This window comes from Lithobates pipiens, unplaced genomic scaffold (assembly GCF_037356315.1).
Source record: "Lithobates pipiens isolate NorthernLeopardFrog02 unplaced genomic scaffold, aLitPip1_a1.2 Scaffold_8, whole genome shotgun sequence".
Classification (NCBI taxonomy): Eukaryota; Metazoa; Chordata; class Amphibia; order Anura; family Ranidae; genus Lithobates; species Lithobates pipiens.
Window position 1 is genome coordinate 561076068 of NW_027507903.1, and position 16476 is coordinate 561092543.

At 44.3% G+C, this 16476-nt stretch overlaps 1 protein-coding gene across 4 annotated transcripts in view; it reads right to left on the reverse strand.

Moving 5' to 3' along the window:
* Positions 1-16476, reverse strand: part of LOC143960980 (volume-regulated anion channel subunit LRRC8E-like) — a 71906-nt gene that overhangs the window by 14931 nt on the left and 40499 nt on the right. For 2 of the 4 annotated variants that reach the window (XM_077470060.1, XM_077470063.1), the window contains exon 2: positions 3763-3840. The gene's annotated coding sequence lies outside the window, so the exon portion shown is untranslated. Of the gene's footprint in view, positions 1-2893; positions 3122-3762; positions 3841-16476 lie in introns of all 4 variants that reach the window. The other 2 variants (XM_077470061.1, XM_077470062.1) reach the window with 2 other exon arrangements.

Genomic DNA, 16476 nt, shown 5'->3' on the forward strand with positions numbered 1-16476 from the left:
AAACTTCTGTCCCTGACGTGTCTGGTATATTCCTTGGCCTTCATGATGCTGTTTGTTCACTAAAGGTTCTTTAACAAACCTCTGAGGGCTTCACAGAACAGCCATATTTATACTGAGATTACACACAGGTGGACTCAATTTACTAACTAGGTAACTTCAGAAAGCAATTGGTTTCACTGGATTTTGGTGAGGGGTATTCGAGTAAAGAGGGCTGAATACAAATGCACGCCACACTTTACATATTTTTAAAACATTTTGAAAACCATTTATACAATTTTCCTTCCACCACAATTATGTGCCACTGTGTTGGTCCATCACATAAAATCCATTTACGTTTTTGGTTGTAATATGACAAAATGGTGGAAAATGTCAAGGGGTATGAATACTTTTTCAAGGCACTGTATCCATTACCATTTACCACCAAATGATTATAATTTTTTCCTGAAAAAAACAAGGTACAAGCCATCTGGATGCACAAAGTAGTTGTGATAATATGTACGGCTTTACAAACACATCTAAGTTGCAAAATTGTGCTAAGGTATTAACATTTGTTTTACCCTTAGGCACAAAGGGGTTATAAGCAAATTGTAGTTATGGACACCCCCTCTCCCACCACCTGAAAATGCTAGTTGCCTGCCTGCTTAGGTTTTTCCTCACTGGGGCCAATTAACCTACCAGCATGTCTTTGGAGTGTGGGAGGAAACTGGAGTACCCAGAGGAAACCCACGCAGGCACAAGGAGAACACACAAACTCCAGGAAGGTAGTGTCATGGTTGGGATTCGAACCAGCAACCCTTTTGCTGCTAACCACTACACCAACGTACCTTTCAGGTGAGCCTTGCCATCTAACTCACAGCTTACACAACACATAAGTAGAAACACATCCCCTAATAGTTTGCTAGGAGACAAAGGTGTGTAACTGAGCACAATTAACAATGGGTGAAAGACCCTCCAGACTAGTAGGAGATCCAGGGCTTAACACATCTCAATCAGCATTCCTTTCACATACATCTGCTATGAGTCCCACACTGGCAGAGACCATCGTGGCCTTTTGCATTACATAACAGAATATCTTCCTAAATGCTTGTAGCTCCCTCAAATGCCAGGGCCCATAGTCAGAATGCACGAAGCTAGCATTCAGTGCCCTCCAAAAGCCTCTGTCCCAGGTGAGTCTATCACATATTGGCCATACTTTTCTTGCTGTGCTTACGTTTGCTATCCTGTGACCTAGAATCATCATGGCTGCTCCAGGCTGCCCGATTGCCAGTTGGCTCCAGCGCCTTATCCCATCCTTAACAGATAATGTAGCTTTTTAAAATGTGGACTTTTTACTGTATTGATCAAGTGAAATTACTCAGCTGATCCCATATCCATTTCACCATAATTTCGGATCTCCTGTTCTTTCTGCATGAGATGCAGCATGACCATAAATAATTTGGAGGGGGGAACACCGCCGTGCTTGTGTCCCGCTCCACCAGTCCAGCATTACTTTGCCGCCTCTCTCCCAGTGGCAGATTGTGGTTCCCCCATGTTTAAATTAGATCCTTCAACTCTCCTGTACCATGCGGTTTGGTCCATGAGGTCTCCATACTGCGGGTTCAGTCCCGGATACTTTGGGGAACAGACTGCAGGAGAGGGAGCCAGAGCATCAACCCCCTCACTACAGAAAGACCTGTCACTTTTACTCTCTGGCTACTAATACATTGCCACCAGTTTATGGTTACCCATAGCAATTAAACACTTCCCTGCTGAGGTAACTCTTCATGGTGGCCTTCTATTCCTTCATTCTCACTCCGTATGTGCTTCACAGGCCCTGTTCTTTTAGATACGCCATTTACTTCCATGCACCCCTTTGAATGACTTCAGACAAGGCATTAAAAAGGAGAAGTCCAGCCAGAGCTTTTTAGGCTGGGCTTCTCCTATGGGTCACAGGAGTGCAATTCGTTTTGCACTCCTGTGACCCATTTTCACGTCACTGGAAACAGTCCAGGCAGGGAGTCATCGCGACTTAGGAAGTCTGGATCCACCAACTGCCTGGACTGATTGCAGTCTCAGAAAACCGCTGAGCCGGCCATGCCCCACCCCTCCACAGCTCCAATCAGCATGGAGGATCAGAGCAGGAGAGATGCTGACTGACAGGATCTCTGTTCGGGGAGGTGAGAGAACCGAGCCTTCGCCGGTGTTCAATGGCTCAGTTCTCAGTGAAGAGGCGTCGGGGGACAGATGCAGCATCGGACCAATGCTACATCCACCTAGGAATGGAAGAATCTCCAAAAACAAAACCCATACCTCTCTTTTAGGGCTCATTTACACTTGCTTGGGCTTCAACACATTAATGGCTAGTTTACACTTGCTTCAAAACAAGGCTCCGGACAGGCTTTGTTACAGCTCTCCGAATGCCAGTCAAAGCTCCTGTCACTAAATAAAATGGTTAGCTTACAGTCCTGTTTACACCTTGCTTTTGCTTCAAAAAATATGCCCCATGTAGCTTTAAAAGGGTTTATTTACCCTTTGTCTCCCTGCAAAGGTAAAGCATAATGGGCTACTATGCATCGAATAGTAGCCCATTATGTGTCACTTACCTGACACAGGAGCCAGCGATGTCACCGCTGTCCCTTGTAGCACGGAGCGTCCATCTTCTTTTGGGTATCCCTGCTCCGGCCACTCACAGCGCCGGAGCAGCAATGACGTCACTCCCGTGCATGCACACGGGAGCCACCACTAACGGCATATCACCGTTAGCAGTGGCATGCCCAGTGCGCCTGAGTGCCCGCTGTCTACGGCTTTAACAAAGCCATGTTTTAAAGCAAGTGTAAACTAGCCCTTAAACAGTTGATCAGGCTTTACTGGACAGCTCAGTAATACAATCCAACAGTGCAATAATAGTTCATACCCAACTAGATAGACCCAGGATGTCTGGCGCATACCTTCCCCAAAAGAAGAGTCCATAAATGGTGGATTGCTGGTTCAGGCAGACTTTTAAAGTGCGCTCTCGATGTTGCCGGCGGTTACATTTTTAGGCTTGGCTTTTCGATACCATCCCATGCAGGCCACAGACACATCAAGCAGAGCCATCTCCTTATTTATATAACACAGGGTGGAGGACACAGCCCAAAAACATCTGGGAAAATGCATGGAGATCGATTTAAAGAGGAACTGCAGTCTGCTCACATAATTTGTGATAAAAACATCTTTGCTATTCTGAAGCTTTCTTCCAATATTGCATATTATTATTTTATATATACTGTGATTCTGTACTTGCCAAATATGCTGCATAAATCTCCCTCAGTGCACTGAGTCTGCAACCATTTTAACTCTGGGCAGCTGAAGCTGCTGCCTGTTCACTTCTTGGATTTACACAGAGGCATACCTCCAGCTCTGCAGCTCTCATTGGCCCTCTTATGACTCACCCCCCCCCCCCCTCCTTTCCTGGCAAACTCATGAGTGTGAGAGCAAGCTGTGCATGATGCCATAAGCCTAGGCTTTTTACTAGACAAGAAAACAGGAAGTGGCTGTATAAGGCATTTACTGGCCAAAGTTAAAACAACAAGGGCAGTACTTGGTGCTGTGCTAGAGCTACAGTGTAGTACAAGAAGCAATTCCCACTTTCCAAATGTACCAACTAAATTTCTATAGAAGAAATTTCAACTACACATGAATCTTGGTAATGTCTAGGACTGGGGACATTTCTTGTGGGTTTTTTTAGTTAATCCAGCAGTATTTTATCCCCTTGATGGTAGTAAATGTATAGAAAATGATTACCTGATGTTCTTTCCAGCTGGGACTTGGAGAAGCAGTATTTCAAACCTCTATATGCATCCTGAACCCGGATATGTTGGTCTGTGAAGAGAAAGGAAAAAGATCCAAGCGAATGTCTGTATTAACCAATAGTATCAAGCTCCAGGATTGACATTATAAAAAGGTTTTTTCCTCTATTATGCTTTTTTAGGTTTTGAATAAAGTATTGTAAGATTTAAAAGCTGAACCATGGGCACAAAAATGCTCATTTAATTATATATTTCACAATAGCTACAAAATGTAATGGAGCATCATGGGAAATGTAGTTCAAAACATCTGGGATGCCAAGGTTCGCCATCACCGACCTAGAACTAGGGCTACCAACATGTGATAATTATTTGCTGCTGGGTTTTGAAATTGAAATAAATCAGATTGGTTGCTATGGGCAACAAGAACGCCTTCTTTCTTCCATGACAAAACGTTGCATAGATTTAAAGAAAGACACTTTCCTCCAGTCTGTCACCTATAATAACCAATCAGAATGTTCAATGCAAAAGGGACCATAGAAATAAGGTTATGGTAACAAGCACCACTCTGCAGGTTCTATACATCGGTCTTGTGGTGTCTGCGCTACACAAAGCAGGAAATGGGCTGGGAGAGAAAATGGCTATTTTCAGCTCCTCTGCACAGATCTGGAAACTATTACACACACCACCCTTATGTATCATGTTCCAGCCACAATATTCCTTAAGAGTAATTTGCTGACGCACTGGCGCTCTGCTCGCTGGAATGACATAATACTACTACAGATGTTCTATTCTGGACATGGGCCGGCTCTATAACAATGCTACCTCCTCACTTTCTGATTGCCAAGGACAACACCTCTACTTTCATTTCTGAAAATATAAATATATATTATATTTTTATACACACAATAAAACCTTGGCTTGAGAGCATTTTGCAAGACAAGCAAAATTGTTTAATAAATCTAGATTTGGTATACAAGCGATGTCTTGTTATACAAGTAGCGTCATGTCACAACTTAGTATAAAAGAGAAGAGAGGCGCCTCTGAGTGTAGCAATATGATTACATTTAAAGCGGAGTTGCGCCAAAAAAAAAATAATAATTAAAAAGTCAGCAGCTACAAATACTGCAGTTGCTCACTTTTAAATATATGGACACTTACCTGTCCTGGGCGCCCACGACGTTGGCACTCGAAGCCAATCTATCCCTCGGCTCTCGGGTGGAGGCACCGCCATCTTCGGTTTTAATTGCGGCTTCACTTCCCGATTCCCTACTGCGCATGCACGAGTCGCTCTGCATGTCCTGACTGGTCCCTGCTGTCTTCTGGAACCTGTGCATCTCCGAGAAGACAGTGGGGGTGGGGGGGGGGGGGTGTGTGTGTACGGTCTAGGCACCGCATGCCGTGTAGGTCACCACAGTGTTCTATGCCCGGAAGTGGGAGCAAATACCTGTATTACACAGGTATCTGCTTCCTCCTCCCCCCTGAAAATGCCAAATGTGACACCAGAGAGGGGGAGGATTCCAAAAAGCAGAAGTTAAATTTTTGGGTGGAACTCCGCTTTAATGAAGGTAGAAAATTTTAGCAACATATTGCTACACTTAGAGGCGCCTTGCTTCCCTACTGTGTAGCTCCTGCTGGATGTTGCTTCTAAATCCCTTGTGGAGGCTTCCATTTGTGCTTTGGATTACAAGCATGTTTCTGAGATAGATAGATAGATAGATAGATAGATAGATAGATAGATAGATAGATAGATAGATAGATAGATAGATAGATAGATATATATATATATATATATATATATATATATATATATATATATATATACACACACACACACACACACACACACACACACACACACATACACATATATACATATACACACACGGCTTTACAAATTGTACAGTCACATGTGTCCTTGCCCTCACCCTCAAACAGCTTACAATCTAAGGCCACTATCACATGCACACACACTGGGGCCAATTTAGTTATAAGCCAATGAATGAACCTACCAGCATGTCTAGTACCCAGGCTCTTTCAGACGTGCGGCAATTGTTCAGAAGGCAGTACTGCTTACTCCAACGCTTTTTATTTATGTTATTTTATTTTTTAATACTTTGACTTTTAAAATTGCCAAATTTTACATGGCGGGATCACGCCACAACTCAATGGGCGAGTTTGACAGGTGTCAACCTGTCAAACTCTGCACCCAGAGCTATAAATGCCACAGCAATTGTACAGACCTAGCTATTTGTATTTTAAAAGTTTTTTTTTGGGGGGGGGGGGGGGGGGCACGAGCAGTCAGTGGGGACAACAGTAAGACCGCAGCTGCCTATTTTTACCACTCTGCTGCTGCCTGTCTGAAATAGCCCTAAAGCCAGGTTCACGCCAACGAGATTCCTCTGCGACTGCGTTTGTGTGGCCACAGAAGCACATTCATTTGAATGGGCTGCTGTATCTGCGGGAGACGCAGAGAAACGATCCCTGACCAAGGCCACAGCCACATGGAAACAGCCTTCTTGCAACCGCAATAAGGTAAACTTGGGCTAACAGCCAACAAGGCAGTGCAAGGGGGAACATTTTTCAAAATTGGAGCAACGGTACATGGCAACCAATCAGTTTCTTCATCTTCAGCTTGTTCAGTCAAGCCTTGAAATGAAAGATCAAAGCCAATTGGTTGTCATACACAGCAGCTCCAGGGTTGATAAATTCCCTCCAACATTTATAGGCAAAATTCAGAAACTCAGCAATCAGATTTTAGCTTACTGCTGTAACAGGTGATCTCCGATTAGCTGTTAAAATAAAAATAAAAAAATAAAAAAAATAAAACACACCTTTTCCCAAATTTTGGATAGGAGCAAGGGAAGGTTAGAACTTTTCCCCAAAACATTAGATTTCTCTTTACTTTCTGTCCAGTAGACTCAACAGGAAGGGGCAGGATATACAGTGCTTTTTATCTTTGTTACATAACAGCCTTTAGGTCAATATTCTTCAATCTGAATTCTATGTGATGGATCAGAACACTAATTTGGTGAAGTAAACTTAATATATACATAAAACCATTTTTCAGAAATAAAAAACTGATAATTGAAATGTGTGTATGTATTCACACCCTTTGTTATGAAGCCTATAAAAATCCCTGGTGTAACCAATTACCTTCAGAAGTCACGTGATTAATGAAATGATGTCCACCTGTGTGCAATCTAAAGCCGCGTACACACGGGCGGACTGTATGGCCAACTTAGTCCGTCGAAACACATTTCAGCGGACAGTCCGCTCGTGTGTGGGCTTCAGCGGACTTTTTCAGCGTGCAGTCTGGCGTACTAAGTATTTCCGTAATACTGTCCGTCATACTTTGGTTTCAGCGGACAATCCGCTCGTGAGTAGGCTAGTTCGACGGACTAAAGAATGGCGCATGCTCAGAAAGGATTTACACGGCGGAAGGTTGCATTGCTGTGTATTGGACTTCCTATTTCTAGTCCCGTCGTACGTGCTGCACACGTCATCGCGCAAGCTTTCGACGGACTGTTTGTGCATCCGTGTGTGGTCAAGTCCGTTCATTCGAAAGTATGACGGACTGTCCGTCGGATTGTATGACGGACCAAGTAGGCCATACAATCCGCCCGTGTGTACGCGGCTTAAGTATCCACTCATCTGTCATTACATACACACACACACCTTTTTGAAAGGCCCCAGAGGCTGCAACACCTAAGCAAGAGGCACCACTAACAAAACACTGCCATGAAGACCAAGGAACTCTCCAAACAAGTAAGGGACAAGGTTGTTGAGAAGTGCAAGTCAGGGTTAGGTTATAAAAACATATCCAAATCTTTGATGATCCCTAGGAGCACCATCAAATCTATCATAACCAAATGGAAAGAACATGGCATAACAGCAAACCTGCCAAGAGATGGCCGCACACCAAAACTCATACCTGGTAAGGAGGGCATTAATCAGAGAGGCAGCACAGAGACCCAAGGTAACCCTGGAGGAGCTGCAGAGTTCCACAGCAGAGACTGGAGTATCTGAACGCTCCATAGAGTTGGGCTTTATGGCAGTGTGGCCAGAAGAAAGCCATTACTTTCAGCAAAAAACAAATCGTCACGTTTAGAGTTTGCGAAAGGGCATGTGGGATACGCCCAAAATGTATGGCGGAAGGTGCTCTGGTCTGATGAGGCTAAAATTTTACTTTTTGGCCAAAGAAAATGCTATGCCTGGCGCAAACCCAACTCATCACCTAAAGAACACCAGAGGATCTCTTTTTCGGGACACAAACTGCTGTAGCTTGTTGTCGATCTCTGTCCATCCCCAACATTGGCAAATTTCCACAAACACTCCTGGGTGTAGGGACCTTTCCCCTGGGCAGGATTTGCTGGTGTCTGAGAATCTGCCTTCCAGTTCTCTACTTTCAGGATATGGACTGCCGATAGAAATCAGCACATGTCCCTCTGCCCAGGCTAGTATGCGGTTCACCTCCTTCAGAGCTGAATGACTCCTGGTACTGCCTTGGTGGTTTATATAGACCACTGTAGTGGTATTGTCAGACTGAACCCTGATAGGGCAGTCCTGAAGCTCCACCATCCATGACCGTAGGTCCAGACGTACTACCCGTAATTCCAGGATCTGTTCTGTCCTTGACCATTTCCCTTGCGCTGTGAGCCCCTCTAGGGTTGGTACCCAGCCTCAGAGATTGTCATCTGTACTCCAAGTTATCAGGAAGGATGGAACTTCCTTTTCGCAGGTTCTGATCCTGCAACCACCAGTTTAGGCTTAAGCGTGCCCGAGGAGATAAGAACAGTGGATAATCCAGGGCTTGTCTTCTCCTGTTCCAAGCCAGGATGTCTTGTTGTAGAGGCCTGGAATGGAACTGGGTATAGGGCACCGCTAAAAAAAAAAAAAAAAAAAAAAAAAAAGAAGAAGGAGGATACCATCCTCCCTAGAAGACTCATACAAAGCCGAATGGAGGGTTGTCTGATGCCCCTTATGTGATGCACCGGATTCTTCAGGGCACAGATCCTTGCGGGTGGCAAGATTACTCTTGCTTGGACGTATCTAGGATCAGAACTTAATACTTTAGACTGTGAGCTGGTCTCAAGGTTGACTTTTCGGTATTTATGATCCAGTCTAAGCTTTCCAAATACTGCACTGTTATGCTCTGTTCTAGAGCCTGTAGTGAGTGATCTGAGCAAGAGGTTGTCCAAATACCCTAATGCCCGGATCCCTTGGGCTCTTAAAAGACCCAGTACTGGTGCTAGGACCTTTGTGAACACCCGGGGAGCTGTAGCAAGCCCGAAGGGTAAAGCCACAAACTTAAAATGATGTTCCTCTACTGCAAATCGTAGGAACCTCTGATGAGGCTGAAAGAGGTACGTGTAATTACCCCCTGCAACTCCAGCTTGTAACTGCAGGATATAGCTGAGGTAACCCCCACGCATCCTGAACTATTGTTCTCCAAATATTCACCAAAAAGTGCCACAGCCTTCCCCCCACCCGATGGAGTGGGGGCATCCCCTGATAAGTAGAGCTTGGTGCCTGGGTTTAGAATAATTTTGGGGCCCAAGGCTTTTTCTGGTCCTGGCCTTGCGGCTTGACCCTGGCTCTAGCGCCCTGTTGGCAGCAGAACTGCCTTGGCGCTGAGACGTTTGAGGAAGCAGTCCCTTAGGTTTTAAATGAGGGAAGCCTGGTGCTTTTCTTCATGGGAAGTCGAGAACTCTTCCCTCCGTAAATATTTTGGATATATTTGTCCAAGCGATCCCCAAATAAACATTCCCCATGAAAGGGGAAACCTGCCAAAAGTTTTTACAAGGAAGCCCGGCTGACCAGTGATTAAGCCACAAAAGTCTGTGCATATGTACAGAACAGAGAACCTGCTGTATCTAATCCTTTAAAAAGGAGTCAACAGCAAAACGCAGTGCTCAAGGAATATCTGCCTTATTTTCAGGCAGATCATCCTCCTGGTTAGACCTGTAAGGCAGTCTAAACTGATCCTTTACAGACTGGCAGATACCAATGCTGCAACAGCTGGCTGAATAGCTGAACCGGCCAAAGAAAAAAGGGAGCCTTTAATAACTCAAATTTCTTGTAAACAGGGTCTTTCAAGCCCTGTGCGTTATCGGACAATTCAAGTACTTGTTTAAAAAGGAAGACACTGCTGCATTTACAGCTGGCATGCTCCACTTCAACTTTTCATCCATGTGATATAAAAGGGAAAACCTCTTAAGGGAACAAAAATCCTGTCAGGATGTTCCCAATCAGCATACACCGCCCATTCGAAAATAGGGTGTAAAGGGAAAGCCTGTGTGGCCTCAAGGATCCCAAAGAGGACCAGGGAGGCTCTGTAACCTCTGCAAGAGGGAACATAAAGGCAGAACGAACCATTTCAGTAAGCGTCAGGATCAAAAGCCTTTGAGATTGAGAGACAGACATCAACTGGGTCACCGCACACAGGTGTCCAGCCTTTAGCTAGCTTGATTGTAAAAATCACTCTGACATCCCACAATAATAATAAAAAAGGGGCTTTTACTTACCCGTCCAGGCGCAGGGCAGCTTAGAAACCAATAGACCAATCTTGACCCTTCATGGTGGGTTCCTGTCACTTGAGGACCTTCAAGGACTGGGTACCCTTTTCATGTTTAGGGTAATGTTTAGGTTTACTTCCTTAGACCTGTACAGCACCCTGCAGGAATTCCTTAGCGCTGTGGTGTCCAGGATTCCACTTCGCAGGGTCCAACGCCCAGAGGCCGCATTACAGACAAAACCTCACAGGATCTTGAGTCTTCTTTGCGAGGCTCGGGTAACATTTATCTAAGCATATAAAGCCCGTCTCAAATGGATCCGATCGGTCAATCCCTTGATTCATTTAAGAACCGTTTATGGGACTAGAGACCTGGAGCTCAGAGAGCTCAAACAACCATGCCATCTACCTTGCAGACACTGGTAAAAAAAAAAAAAAAAAAAAAAACTGAAGTACTTCCTGTATGGGAGGATTATATAGGGATCACTTCCTGTCTAAAGACCTTTGGTCTACCAATGTCCATTATCTCCAGGTGAAAGTATAACCCAGCAGGTAATGAATATTAGCCTAACTCTGTGTTCCATGATTTATGAAAAAGAAATACTGGCGCCATTTACAATCTCCCTATATTGTGCATGGACCCAAAGACAGATTTACACTCTATTCCTCTTTTGGTGACAACTCAAAATTTGTATTTACCCATTACAGTTGGCAATCAGGACAATTACAGAGAGCAAATCTCGCAAACGAGGACACAGGTCACAATAAAGCCCAACAGTGGTTCTAACCTTGCTGCTCTAGCTAAATCTGAAGAAAAAAAAAAGTTTTGTTTTAGTTATACTTTAAATATTACCGTGCTCTGCCTCAGCTTACTAAGTAACCCTGAATATCCAATCTCAAAAAGATTAACATTCTTTATATGTGATCGCTTCCAATTCCGTAAATGGCAGAAGGACTGAGACAGACATATTTAAAGTGCACATGTCCGTCATGGGTTATATGTAGCTTTGGCCCAGGTTATTTAATTTATGGGCTCTTTAGGCTGGCCACATGAGGTGCGTTCAGCTTGACAAATGTGGATTTTTAATTTGGCCAGCAAAAAATCTTGGCTGAACAGATCATATCTAATCAGATGCAAGCACGGTTTGGGTATTCCGACATCCACAGGGCTGGCTGACAGAATACAATAGATGACACTGCAAATTATTCCATCCATTATTAATTATTCCATCTATGGATATCAAAAAAAAAAAAAAAAACTTAAAAGTGGTTGTAAAACCTCCCATATAACAAGTGAAGTGCCTCAGGTAATATACAGAGATGAAACAAATCCTCCTACAAAACTTGTACCTGTTTATCTACAGCTACGATTACCCTAGAACCATTGAAAGTGCAGAATTTACACAGGATCTCTTAGCTCCGAGAAGCCAGGGGTGGAGAGCTGAAGTTAAAGTGCAAGTTCACCTTTACAGAAAACTCTAAAAAGGTGAACTTACACAGGTACCCCTCCTCTAAAATAAAAAATAAAAACCCATACACCTAGTCTGAAAAACAAAAAACAAACTGAAAAATGTAACTGTTGGTAATGTAGGACTGTAAATAGTCATTTATAAGGTGATTATGCATTATTACTGCTAGATAAAACTATGCCCATCATATGCAGGATCACTGTGCCCATCACCAGTAGGTCAATCGCATGCACATTGCAAGTAAAATAAAACCACTTAACATAAAAGGTGTCCTCATCAGAGCCCCTTTTTACATCAGGTGTCCCAACCAGAGTCCCCCTTTACAGCAGGTGCCCTCCTTTACATCAGATGTCCCCATCATAGTCCTTTACCTTAGATGTACCCATCAGAGTAGCCCTTTACAGCAGATGTCCCCATCAGAGCCCCCACCTTCGGACCTGCGGGGATGAGTCAGAGAAACCAGAAGTGAAGGCACAGGACCCGCCAATCACACACCACAGGATGGAACAATGCTAGAGAGTGTTCAGGGTGAAGAGCTCAGTGCCCAAGGACTTTCTAAAGGAAGCCAATAGAGCTTCTTGTTTGCAATCATGTGATTGCAAACATGTCATGCTTCCCATAGCAGCTGTATGTCCAGGGCCCTGCATACACTTAAAAAGGGCAATAATTCCCACCCATTTATTTTTTATTTTTTGATGAGTAGCTTTGGTGTGGGGGGGGGGGTGGCCAGTGCGCCTGCTCCCCTTATGGGTGTACCGCCACTGGTGTGCACCACCATGGTGCTTCTAATGAGATCCTGGGAATGATGCACATTCCAATCCTCATGGGAAGACCCTTTATCATAGCTCAGGAGCTTCTTCTTGCAAGATCTGGGATCCCCATCATTTCCAGGATCTCGCTGAAAGGATCATGACACCCCTCTCGCCTAAGAGTCGCAAAGGTAAAGAAGGGAGCTTTTCATGGGGGGACCTGATCAAATAAGTGACAGCCCTATTCTGGTTAGGAACTTCGTAAAAATTTAGATAGATGAACACTTCAATCCTACAGAACTCTTTCGTCATTCTGAAATTTGCCCATTGGATTGGTTACTGTGGGTGAAAAAGGAAGGTTCTATTCTGTTAGAAGCCACTTAATGCCATCTTTCCTTCCCAGCACTTGAGCCCACCATCACAGCTCCTTGGCCTCCTCTTCACAGCGCAGGCACCAGCACATATCCCTCCAGTGCTAGGAAGCATGAATTCCTGACCATTGACTGATTCTCTAATAAGGATGGGGCGGTGGGCAGATTAGGATCAAAAAGCAGACTTCCTAAAAGTAAATGGAGGTGCTCTGGTTTCTCTCAAGCTACACACTATGGGGGTATGTGTCTACAGCTGGGGCCTGTGACCATGTTCTTTAGCCGTCAACCCAGAAGAGAAGTTTTTAGCGGCGATAAGGAAATTATGTGCAGAGTGTGCTCCTGAAAACTGTCATCGTGAAGAAGACGTTAAATGGTTCTGGCTTAAATCAGAATGGGATTTTTCAGACTGAACAGAGGACAGGAGTTCAAATCTGAAAAAGGTCTGTTTGAATGCCAACATGCCTGGATCTGCAACTGTAGCATGCATGTGTCAAATTATTTCTCTCTGCTAGAGACATAGTAAGTAAACGTTTCCCCATCAGTTCCAACTGAAAAAATAAGGACAAAAGCCCATATTACAAGGAAAGAATGAAGCATCACAATCAAGCTATAAACCATCACATAGAACGGCAATAGGTCTGGTCAACATTAACCATGTGCAAGAGGTGTAATTCCAGAGGACGCCATCCTGTAATAGCTAGATGTAAACCTCTCAACCATTAATAAAAATTCATTAGGTCATATTTAGCAGCTATAATTCTATAAAATGCTCTGGGCACTTGTTCTCACGGCCTCTCCCTCTTCTGTTTTTAGCTGCCTGGCCTCCCAAGAAGCCCAATTTATGGTGGGGGGGGGGGGGTGACATAACAGCACTCAGTGTAAACATGTCTTACCCTGTTGCAGGGTGAAGCATGTCTTGCACAGGACAATGGACATGATTTACCTAAAGGGTAACTAAAGGTTTGGTTTAAAAAACAAAAATGTTATACTTGCCTCCTCTGTGCAGTTGGTGTTACAACGTGGCCCGATCCTACTCTTCTGGGTTCCCTCAGCGGCACTCCTTGCTCCTCCTATCCTGGAGTGCCCTGTTGGAGAGCCCCTCTACCTCGGGGCACTCGTGCGGGTGCTCTCCTGTGCCCCGCTGCTGCATCTATTGACACAGAGGGACTCTGCTCCACCCCCCAGATCCCGTGTCATTGGATTTGATGACAGCAGTGAGAGCCAATGGCTGCGCTGCCATCAATCTATCCAATTAGGACCAGAGACACTGGCTCGTCTCCGCTGCTGGAAAGACCGGGTTCAGGCAAGTAAAAAGGGGGGGGGGGGCAGCTGCAGCGTAGGAGGTTTTTCAACTTGATACATAGAATGCATTAAGGTGAAAAACCACAATGGTTAACAACCCCTTTAAAAGTTTTATTTACAAAAACTGTAGCTGAGTTTTAATTGACACTCACCTGTCCCAGGATTCAACAACGTGCTCACCAAGTCGTTCTTTGCATCCGTGTTCTATATTCTAAATGAGCATTTTTTTCTGCCAAGGGAACTGGCATTTTTTTTTTTAAGCCCAGTGTGCATGGATCCTTAGAGAACTACCCAAAACATGGCCTACTTGAGGACCACTGCTTTAGTAAATCAGTCCATTCAAAATGTGATCAAGTGGAAATAACTCAAATCAAACATGTACTCCAAGGTTGGAACTCCTGACCTGAATATTTGCTTCAGATCATTAAGTACAAACCACCAAGAGAACAAGATTGATAAGCCAACAATGGTAGGCCCCATTCTTTCATAACAGGTTATGTTTAGGATTGGCATAGAAATTCAACAGTGGTTGGAAGTTCTTTACTAGGCCAACCATCTAGTTTCTTTAATAGGTCAAGTTCATCCAATGAAATGTAATCTTAAATTATAGGTGAACACTGATGGCTAGCCCCTGACTTAAGTGTGTTGGATATTCCAGATGTGGAGTCTCACTGTCAAAATTCTCAATTCTCACCATAGAGCAGTGTTTCTCAAATCCAGTCCTCAGGCTCCCCCCAACAGGTCATGTTTTCAGGATTTCCCTCAGATGAAACGGCTGTGGTAATTACTAAGGCAGTGAAACGGATCAAATCACCTGTGAAAAATAATGGAAAACCTGAAAACATGACCTGTTGGGGGGGCCTGAGGACTGGATTTGAGAAACACTGCCATAGAGAGAGTTTTGGGTGTTCCCACCTTTCCATGTTCCAACTCCACCTGTTGAATAACTCTAAAATATAAACCCAAACAGGGAGACCTGAGGCCCCTTTAATGGCCACAGAAAATGTGTAGACACAAACTGACCAGAAAGCTCACCAGAGGCCTTGAGAGAAGACACGACAGTGCAACTGCGGATGCGCCGCGCCGAAGCCTTTGAGCTTGGGAAAACTCTTACATGCTCAGCCAGGTGGGTGCATGCGCAGTGACATGATGGTGCTGCCTGGCACCATTTTTGAACGTCAGGCACTCCGTTGGTCGGTCTGTCTCGGAGGAACGGAGGAAGTGCTGAACAGAGCGCCGCTGACTGACCATCCATTCCACTCCAGGTCAATCAGAAACTGGATCTGTATTGTGCTGATCAGTCTGAGCCAAAGGAGGGAGGACAGCTAGAGCAGAGCTGATCCATTAAATAGGAGAACACTACACGTGCAGCCTCTGACCCCCGCCTGTACCATGTCGCACAGCCGCTGACCCCCGCCTGTACCATGTCGCACAGCCGCTGACCCCCGCCTGTACCATGTCGCACAGCCGCTGACCCCCGCCTGTACCATGTCAATGGAGAAATATGTTTGACTTTGGTTTAACTTAAACACATTGCGAATAGCACTAGCAACATGTTTATAGTTTAAATATTGATATTTGCACTGTTTAGTACTTATTTTGCAGTGCCAGTATAAAATGCAGCTCTACCAGTAACTTTCATGGTTTTTGCCAGTAAAAAATTGGTGCAATCTGTAAATTTTGGCGCTCTGCCAGTAAATTTCACTTTGGGGGGTTGGCAACACTGGTATAATTCTAGGGTGGCATGTAAATAAAGGCAGACTAAAAAGGCACCTATCACCTCTCATGCAACAGTAATGCTACATGTGTTTGTATTCATAGCATCTCAAAATCTAGAAAACATCCTGGCTTTTTATTCTCTTGCAAGAACAGGGATTAGGGTCATTAAACCATCAAAATTAGTCTTTACCATCACTATGGATATTTTAATTGATTTAATGAATTGGAAAGTTAATTCACCTCTGTCTGCCAAGCAGCAGTAGTAAGTAGTATCAGTCATGGGACTCTAATCCCCTGGAAAAACACAAATCAACCCCCTTCCCTGTTAAGGTTCACTAATTAAGGCTCTATTCCTGTTCCCCCAGAGAAGTTTATATTCCCCTTTTAAGTTGCAATCTTCCTTGGTTCTCTGCCTGGTTTTCCCTAGAGGAAGCAGCGGTCTTATTTTTATATACTGTAAGCTTTTGGTCATCTAGAGCAGCGAATAAACCTAGGTGTCCACCTAGTCCTCCAAGTTGGATTTAGACTTTAGAAACCAATCCAAGGATACAACTGTAGCCATAGTAGACCAGGCAACTGCTGGGCCCA